The sequence below is a fragment of the Arachis stenosperma genome, unplaced genomic scaffold, assembly GCF_014773155.1.
Source record: "Arachis stenosperma cultivar V10309 unplaced genomic scaffold, arast.V10309.gnm1.PFL2 arast.V10309.gnm1.Scaffold_100042, whole genome shotgun sequence".
NCBI lineage: Eukaryota > Viridiplantae > Streptophyta > Magnoliopsida > Fabales > Fabaceae > Arachis > Arachis stenosperma.
Genome location: NW_026651375.1, coordinates 59,220 through 70,026, shown reverse-complemented (window position 1 = coordinate 70,026; position 10,807 = coordinate 59,220). Strand labels below are relative to the sequence as shown.

Here is a 10,807-nt window from a genome sequence, read left to right as displayed (position 1 = left end):
GTAATTTTAGTTAACTTGTATGTTCCCACTGTCATTTGAATCTAAATCAATTATTTAAATTATATGTATGTTAATACTTACTAATATAACTTAATTAATTTGTTGGTTTTTATAACTTCACTAACTTTGCAATTAGGTCTTTTTAGCTTAAAAATTTGTAATTAAATTTTTATATTAGATAAATTAATTTTTTTAATTAAGTCTTTGTTAAAAAATACGAAATATTATATAACTAGTTATTTTGTGTTTGATATAACATAACTTGTGAAAATTTTTAAAAACAAATGTTTTAAGATTATAACCTTTTTTCTAAAAAATAATAACTAATATGAATCTAATTAAACTTTTTTATTTAATACAAGATTCAATTATAAATTTTAAATTTATAAAAAATTAATTAAAAATTTAATAAAATTATAAAAATCAATAAATAATTTAACTTAATAATATTATATATGAATGCAACGTACCATGATGAGACATTACATAATATCCAGATGTATATTAGACTTCTGAAGCCATTTCCTAATTTAATACTATGTGATTTGATTGATATGAATTATTATAATGTTGAGTTATGAGAAGAACGTCCACCAATCAACCATATAAAGCAAGTAAAAATAAAATAAGAATAGCATATTTGGTAAGCAACAATAATTTCCCATATTCCATCAGTACGTGCAACTTGAATTTCTATCCTTGTTGTGTGATAATTAATTATTTTAATAAGGATCTCGCTAGGGAGAACTGTGTGATAATTAATTATTTTAATAAGGATCTCGCTAGGGAGAACTATTTATACAATGTGTACAATGGATCAATGGACTATTGAATTATAAAATGAACTTCTTCTATACTATCTAGAATAACCATCCGAGTACAAGGGATTAGGGGTGGCAAAGCGGGCCGGCCCGCCCCAACCCGCCCCGCCCCGCCTAGGCCTACCTCATAAACGGGGCGGGCCGGCCCGCCCCGCCAACTAAAATGGGTTCAAAATGCTAGCCCGCCCCGCTTTATGGCGGATTGGCGGGTTGGCGGGCTAGCCCGCTTGACTCTTTTTTTTTTTTTTGAAAAATAAAGTTCATTAAAATTAACCAAAAAATAATAATTAAAAAATAAAATACAAATAAAAAATAGTCAAATTATAATATAATTTGTTTACTATTTTTTTTTTAATTTTTAACTTCAATAAAATTGTTCAAAATAATATTTGTCAATAAAATCATCTTTATTTTAAAAAATAAGTCACATAATTTGAGCATATATATGAAATTGTAAAATAAAATAAATAAAGTTAATAACTAAAAGAAGAATAAAAACAAAAAATGAAAAAAAGTGTTTAAAAATTTTATAATTATTAATTTTATAATAGTAAACATTATTTTATTTAATAAAAAAAAGAAAAATATAAAGTTTCGGCCCGGCGGACCGGCCCGCCCCGCCCCGCCAAAACCCGCCAATTTGGCGGTGCGGGTTTGGCGGGTTTTTTTAATTTGGCGGGCTCGAAATCCTAGCCCGACCCGCATTTTTAGCGGGTTTTGCGGATCGGCCCGGCGGGCTCGACCCGTTTTGCCACCCCTACAAGGGATAATAAACATCTTCTCGAAAAATTAAACTAATTTTCGAGTTCACCAAGGATTGAACTCTTGACCTTTTAGATCTAGCACTTTAATACCATATCATGATACCACTCATCCCAAAAGCTTCAACTGATGAAAAAATATAATACTAATAATTATATCTCTAATACTCCATAAACCTCCATTGTACATATTGTATAAATATTTCATTGGCTCCTTATACTTTCCCTTTTAATAAATAATATGAAAGTTTTAGTAGATGATTCAAGTGTCAAATTTACCTAAAGTTTTTCCATCGATGCTAACTATATCACTGTATAATTAGTATAATTGGTTAACAAAAGAAAAGAAGAAACTAATGGTTAGAAATATAATTATTATTTAAGTATTTTTTTTATTAATTTAAGTTTTTAAGAGAAGTAATTTTATGATATATAGTATCAAATTTTTTGTGATCGAAAAATTTAGAATTTGAACTTCATTATTTTTAAATAAAAAATACCATAAAATAAATAAAAATAAATTTATACAAAAAATTTAGATAAATACAAAATTAGACCCTTTGCATGAAGATATATATTAAAAATATAATTATTTATGTGTCTTTTAATTTTTTTGTCAGTTTAAATTAAAAAACAAAAGTGGTTTTATGACAAAAAGAAACGCGGATTTTTAAATTATTGACGAAATTTAAAGATTTTTTTTTTGTCTTAAGTCATAAATTTATCTAAGAATAAAAAATTAATTCATACCCCAAAAGCCAATAAAATCTCTCATATATTTCAAGGCCATTGGAGCAACAAAAGACGTAGAAAGCTTGAAATTAAATGATTATTATTTATAAACACAAAATTATTTTTAATTTGAATAAAATTAAACTATCTAGTATAACTATACGGCAATATTACAAGTTAAGAAAAATAAAATACTATTATTAAATTTCACATCATCATCATCGTAGATAATGTTCCTTGATACAGCAAATGAAACTACACAACCCTATTAATTGTTACATACTTTATCATTAGGGCAAATTACATTAAGTTTTCTTATGAGAATTAGTAAGGGATCCTATGCACAAATTAAAATTTATTAATTTATAAGATGTGACTCTAAATTGCACTAATTTTATTTTATGTTTTTTCAATATAAAAAAAGGTTGATCTGGCAGGTAATAATAAGTAGCCTACCTTAACTCCTTAGGGAAATTTTAAAACTATCTTGGTCAAATATTAATTGATTATCTACATATATAATTTATATACAAACTCATGGTATATCATAGTTTAAATCACCAACGTGGCAGCATAAAAAATTCCTACTAATTAAATTAGTTTGTTGGAGTTGGATATTAATAAGTTATATTAAAAGAAGATATGAATATCAATTTAGAGGTGGATATATAGTGCTGTCGCTCCTCCATTAACATCAAAGCTGAGCCTCGTTTCTATGTTTACAATATTTCCAACATTATACATATAAATTTGTGATATGTTTATATGTAATATTCAAGATATGGTGCATGCTTACTCACACTATAATTAGAGTGTGTAACAGGAGTGTATATGGTCTAGTCCGAAAACTCGTCCAGATTCAAATATTTTAAAGATTAATAATTTGGTGTGATTTTATCGATCTAGGATTAAATCCGAGTTTTAAAAAAAGATCTAATTATTATTTAGGTTGGATTCGGGTAAAGGCGAATTCGGCTTCATTCGACTCAGTCATTATTTATGTAGCGTTTGGAAGAGAAATAGAGATTAAAAGATTAAGATTAATAGACAGAGATTAAAATAAATTTTAATATTGTATTTGGTATAAAGTGAGAAATAGAGACTTAAATAAAATGAATCTCTAATTTAATTTGCACAAAGAGTAAAGTTGGAATTAATTAATTAATTAAAATGAGAATATTTTAGGTATAAAATGTTATTCCGTTTCCAAAAATTTCAGTCTTTGTGTCTCCACTTTTTGGAGGTACTGAAATACTTAGGGATAGAGATTGAAATTTTAGTATTAATCTCTGGGCCAACAAACATGATACTGAGTCCCACTTTCCAATCTCCCAGTCTCCGTCCCAGTACCTCAAAATAAACGCTATCTAAGAGAACTAAAAAATGTATATATGTTTAAATTAATTCCAATATTATGTTATATTAATTATAAGCTTATTGTTTTATTTTTAATCACATTTGTTGAATTAAAAAATAGATTAAAAAAAGCATCAAATTAAAATTTATGGACAAATTCAAGTTCAAATATAGATATCAACTTCTCGACAACAAGTTTCTTCTTTATAGATAAGTGCATCGTAAATAGGTTTTTTATAAATAATTTTTTTTTAAAATTATTGTTAAATCTTTAAATGTCCGGTTTTTACCCAGTTTAAATCTGATATAATTGTGGCTAAAAAATGTTTAGGTTTCATCGGATTTAAGATCAGGTTAGGATCTAAAAAATAGACCCGATATATATTATAGCCGAATCTGAGTTAGAACAAACCTAATTTTACCTGGTCCATGTACACCCCTAATATATAAATTGCGTGTTAATTAATTAAATTCACATCTTATAGTAGATGCAACGGTATTTCACATATCTCTTATAAATATACATACATAATATTTTTTAAAATTTTACTAGCAAAATACTTTAAGAATTATATTTACTTTTTTTAAGGATATCAAAGATTAAAAATGTTATTTTTTTTAAACAATAAATACAATTAAAAACTTAAACATTTTAGATATTTAAAAAGAAATTTCTTCATTTAATTTAATTAATTATCTGTAGCCACTAGTCAAAACAAGTACCCTAAATATGAATACTATATGATAGACAATTCTACATGCAATAACTCCTCTAACAGAATTTGAATAAGCCGTTACTAAGCATGAAAAACGTGACATATGGTCCCCTATATATTCATACTAGGGGTGACACAGGTTGAGCCCGTCGGGTCGATTCGTTAAACTCGCTAAAAAGGACGGGTCGGGTTATGATTTGGAGCCCGCCAAATTAAAAAAAAATCCGTCAAACCCGCACTACTAAAGTGGCGAATTTTAGCGAGGCGGGGCGGGCCGAAGATTTTTTTATTTTTATTTTTTTAATTAAATAATAGAGTGATTACTATTATGAAATTAATAATTATAGAATTTTTAAACATTTTTTTTTCATTTTTGTTTTTATTCTTCTTTTAGTTATTAACTTTATTTATTTTATTTTACAATTTCGTATATATGCTTAAATTATGTGACTTATTTTTTAAAATAAAGATGATTCTATTGGCAAATATTATTTTAAACAATTTTATTAAAGTTAAAAATTAAAAAAAATAGTAAAAAAATTATATTATAATTTGACTATTTTTTATTTGTATTTGATTTTTTAATTATTATTTTTGATTAATTTTAATGAATTTTATTTAAAAAAAAAAAGAGTCAAACGGACAAATCCGCCAATCCGCCATAAAACGAGGCGGACTAACATTTTGAATCCATATTAGTTGGCGGAGCGGGCCAATGTAAACCCCGGTTAAATTAGTAGATAATTAGTCAATAAATTAGTTTTAATAAGGAGGATTAGAAATGTGAATGCTATATTAAATTAGGGTAGAACTCATCGAAACGAGAATTTTGACACTAATTTCGAAGAAAACGGTCCAAAATTGGACCGAAAGGACCGAACCGGTTGAACCGAACCCGAACCTTTACGGAGGTGAGAAGAGGGGAAGAAGAAGAGAAAGGGGCGCGGCGGTGTGGGTTGTCGCCGGAGGTTGTGGTGAAGGGAGGTGGCTGTGGCGGTGTTGAGGTGATGGTGATGGAGGTTATGGAGGTTATGGTGATGGTGATGGTGAAGAAGATGAAGATGATGATGGTGAATGGTTGGCTCAGATTGGGGGGAGGGTTTGGGAGTGTCAGGTTCGGAAAGGTACGAACCATGCTCAGATCCAAGGCGGGACACTTTTGTCACCCGGACAGCATCTCTCATGGGTACAAGGTTAGTTTCGAGCTATCATGGATACAAATGTCAGCGTTTTTATCTCTCATGGGTACAAATGGTAATTTATTCTTGTTTGTATAAGGTAAAGAAAATGATTGGTGAAAAAAAAAGACGGGAATAAAAAGCCAATTAAGTTCCTAACTATATACGTTCTTTATCCTGCTACCGCTATATATGAACATTTTTTTTAATGTGTTCTCTAATTATTCCATTAGAGCCCAATCAAATAATCCATGTAACAACATTTCTATTTTTTTTTTTTTTTCCTAGCTACCCCGTTTCTTTATTCTGTTTTTGTTGCCTCTCTCTTTTTCCAAGTAAACGGTCCAAAGAGTTGCTGTATTCGATTTAAGAAATTCCACGGGGACAATGACAAATAATGGTTAATTATATTGACTCAGGAATTTATTTTTTATTATTTTTATCAATTAGCAAAAGTAAAATCGTTAGTGAAAAATGAATTCTTTCAACTTTTTTAAATAATTGAAAAAATAAAATGTAATCTTTTATTATTAATTTTATAAGTAAAATTAAAAAAAAATATTTAAAAAAAAATTAAAAATTATACTTTACTTTTTTAATTTTTTTAACAATTGAGACTTAAAGAGGATGCATTCTTCAATTAATGCAGATAACAATACCGATATACCATCTAGTCACGGAAGTGGATATAAAATTGTAAATCCATTTCATCATAGTAAATGTGAATTTTTATGAGACCCATATATATGTAGCATACGTTAGGCGAGTAAGTTATGACCAATCACTTACCAACGAAAAAATTCTCATCACGAACTAAAATTAGTGACAAATTTATATTTATATGATCGTGGTAATCACTTGTAAAGTCTTATATTTTCGTGGCCAAATTTTATGAAATTTTTAAATGACTTTATTTGTTTGTAGTTAATTTGAGATGAGTTCTCTCAATGATTACTATAACAAAATTGAATAATTTTTATTTTTAAATTTCGCACTTAATTTAATTTTTTCTTCTATCCATCTCAAAATATTTTTACGCAGTTTATACTTTTTTTAAATTTAAACCCTAATCTAAGATAAATTTAATTTGGTTTTTTTCTTTCTTTTAAATACTGCTACTGAAAAATTAATAAAATATACTAATGATTTGATTTTAGATGTTGATGATGACGTATAATTTTTTCACTTCGTATGATTCTTAAATTCGGTCATCATGTGTTTTTTACATAAAGTGTAAAAGTATTAATAATATATATATATGTAAATATAGAATTTAATTTATTTTATTTAAAAAATAAATCCTAATCCGCACTCAGAATTGGTGCATCCAAACTTGAATCTTATTCCACTTCACATAAGAGGTGGTGGTACACATGGTGCACTTGTACACCAAGCATTATCATTCACAAGTTGTTTAATTATTTATATAATCTTGATAATTATTATATATGAAGAACAAGTCAAGCCATCTTAATTATTTGTCTTATACCCTTCTAACCTTTTCTCCTTGTCTTCACCAATTGAGTGATTGATGATGATGATGATGCAAACCCATGGCCATTTTTTTCCACAAACTTCTATCTCTACTTCCAATTTGGTTTAGGAATTTGTCTATGCTTACGTTTTTGGTGCTTGTCCATTCACATATGATAAAACCCTAAACCATTTATTATTAGGTTTTAAGACTATAGTATATAAAGGGTCTAGTAACATCAAAATCTTATTCATTCATATATATAGGCCCTATCTATCATCATATTATTATTATTCCACTATAGCTAAAAATTCTATATCATCAATATGAGTAGTCAACCATATTCATCAAGAAAGGTATTATTCTCATGGGAAAAGAAGCCTAGTATCTCCAAGGTAATAACTACTACTACTCTTAATAATCATGGTGATGAAATTCCCATTAAGGAGAATGAAATTTTGACTAAGTTATTATTACCACCCCCTCCATCATGCACACAATAATTAGAGAAAGAAGATACTAATATTATTCCTAGTAATAATAATCATCATGATTTTCAAGATATTCCACTTCCCCCATGTGCTTTTCAACCTCCATATTATAGAACATCTTCAAAGAAAGGACTTTGGGTTGGTCAAGATCATCAAGATGATCCTTTTTTAGCAGCTTACAAAGAGTGCACAAAGAATGATAATAATCATCATCAAAGAAGTGGTGATGGTGGTGAGAGGAAGAAGAAGAAGAACAACAAGAAATTGGTCAACAAAGGTAGTGGATTGATGATTAATGAATCAAGGTTGAGGAAGGGCTTGTCTTTTTTCTCTTGTAAGAAGTTTTCAAGTGTTCATGACAATAATAACTTGGTTACAATCTCTGGCTTCCCAAACAACAACAACAACAACAACATCATAGATAGAGATTGATATCATAATTATATATATGTTTTTATGTATAGTTAATTAACTTTCTCTTAGTTATGTTTTACTATTGGTAAAGTTTCTATCTACAATTCAAATTGTCTTGTGTTTGTGAAATTATGTAAGAGTATAGAAAGTTTGATGAGCAATCCTATTTTCTTTCTCGAATAAATATTAGTAAACATTTGAACGCCAATAAAATTAACTATGAAAAATAAATTAAAGAAAAAGCAAGATCTAAGAAGTAAACAAAATACAATTGCAATTAACACATGGAAAAAATAAAAGGTTTAAGTGATAGCTAGAGAATATAGCTTAAAATAAATCCTTTTTTTATAGTTTGCTTAAATTTTTAGTTATCAAAAATAGTATATTATTCTTTTTTTTGTATATTAATTTTTTTGGTAAACAATCGTTCGGACCTGATTACTGGGAACTGGGAAGGGATCCCTTCTCTCGAAGTTACGGGACTATTTTGCCAAATTTTTCAGAAAAAAATTGCCTCGTGTCTTTATATATTCTCTATCTACCTACTAGTATCGATTTCGGGTACAGATACCATTTTGTTGAAGGTCGTTTGAACTTTTCTTGAGAATATGGTTCTACTTTTTAAACAGGGTTCTATAGTGGATGTTGAAGACATCCTTAGGGTGATCTCATAATTCCTAGACGATGAGGTCGAGTGTGTGTTACTACTCCATTATCTTTATTTAATTAATTATTTATTTAAATTAATGTCAAGACTCTAATTGATCAAAGTTCTTAGCTACTAGTCACCAAAAAAAAAGTTCTTAGCTACTAATTTGGTCATACTGATTGCTATGTATTCAGCAATCAAAATCTAAGACCCAGTATATTTGATTGAAAAAATGATGATCGAAAAAAAAAAGAACAAGAAAAAAACACACTGAATAGTTTTTAAGTACAAATCAGAGAAAATCTTAAGATTTTCTTATTTGTATTTCGATATACTATTCAAATTATACCCGAAAATTTATATTATTGTTAATAATAATTTCAAAACATAAAAGATAAATGACTTACAAGTGACTTATAATTTAGTTTAACTTTTTGTGTAAATGTTTAGATACTAGAAAAAATTTTAAAAATAAAAAATATCATTTTTTTAATAATATTTACAAAAAGTGATATCAAAATATAATTTCTAAATGCTTTTTAAGAATATATATTTTATATTTAATTATTTTTATTATTTTTTTGTTACCCTGCTCTAGGTATTCTTTATTTTAGAGAATTTAGGAAAAGAGGAAAAGACTTTGAAGTGTTAAACTCTATTTAAGAGTTTTATTATTCAGATAACAAGAAATTTAGAGATTTTTATTAGCACTGCACAATTTTCTAAACTCCTCATTTCCAATTTTCTCCAAAAAAGGGAAAGGACTTTCAAGAAGTTTTGAAGGTTCATTATATATATATTTTATAATTTTATCATTTATTAAAATATTACATATAAAAAAAGTACAACCATTGTATTATAAATTAATCACTAAATTAATTATTTCATATAAAATAGTGCACAAATAATATTTTCAACAAATAAAAGATTAAATGGTAATACAATAATTTATTAAAGATAAAATAGTAAATTTAATTAAAATTCTAGTACAATCATACGGGTTAAAAAAAGGAGCTGTTTATAGATTGTGATATTTGGAATTAAATTAGAAAAATGTTACATTTTTATAATCTAAGAAATCCCAATCATGTAATTCACTAAAGAATTTTGTAGAAAGGGGTCTATCTCCAAATATATCACAATACGGAGGTTAAAATATTAATTTAAATTTCCCAAACACAGAGGGTCAATATATGCCGTCGGATGCTAAGTAACTTAGATCCAACCGTTCATCCATGTTGGACTACGTACAACTCATTCACCCTCAAACGCGCAGAGAGAGAAAGAGAGAGAGAGAGTGAAAGAGGACCCTAATTCCGCAAACAGAACGAGAAGATTCTCTCTCGCAGTCCCAGCAATTCTTCTGGTAACGCAATCAAACCAATCGTATGTGTAATTTGATTAGGAATTTTCTTTTTATAAAAAATTGTTCATGTTATTATTCTCTTACGAGAATTATTCATCTTTTGCGATTATTGTTGCACTATTTCTTATCACTTATTGATGCTTCAATTCATAAACAGCTCTTTTGTTTGAGTTAGTGATAATGAGTGCCGATTCCTTGTTTGGAAAATCAAAAATAGGGTTTGACTTTGCTGCAAATGTTTCTTCTGTATTACGAGTTGAGCTTTACGATTCAAGTTCATCTAAACTCGTGTTTAAGCTTCACGAATTTGTGTTAACTGACTTATATATTTGTGCTTCGCAGGGATTATACTGTTAAAATGGCCAATAATTCTCAGCCCCCTAGTATGCAGGTATAAATGTTCTTATCAGTAGTTCTTAATGTTTTATCAATCTATTCTCTCTATGTATCAGCTACGCTATCATTCCACATTTTAGCAAGTTTATTTGACATTCAGCTGAAGGATTTAATTGTGCTTATTTATGGAACTAGCTGCTCTTTGCTGTTCCTTTTGTTAACTACTACTTCTTGCTCTCATATGGGAATATTTTGCAAGTTTGCATCACTCTTAGAACTCCTTATCTGCAGTTTCGGCCAGTCATTCAGGCCCAGCAAGGTCAGCCATTTGCTCCAATGGCTTCCCAACAATTTGGACTTGCAGGACATGCTATTCCTTCTTCAAATGTTGCAATGCCTGTTGGTCAGAGTCAGCAATTGCAGTATTCACAACCAATGCAGCAGTTGCCTCCAAGACATATTCAGCCTGGTCAACCTGCACCTTCGTCGCAGGTTATACCTATGCAATATATC

The 10,807-nt window shown here is 28.4% G+C and overlaps 1 pseudogene; it reads left to right on the top strand.

The window, feature by feature from the left end:
• Positions 1 to 7,179: 7,179 nt before the first annotated feature.
• LOC130960059 (uncharacterized) lies at positions 7,180 to 8,137 on the top strand (annotated as a pseudogene).
• The last annotated feature ends 2,670 nt before the right edge of the window (positions 8,138 to 10,807 follow it).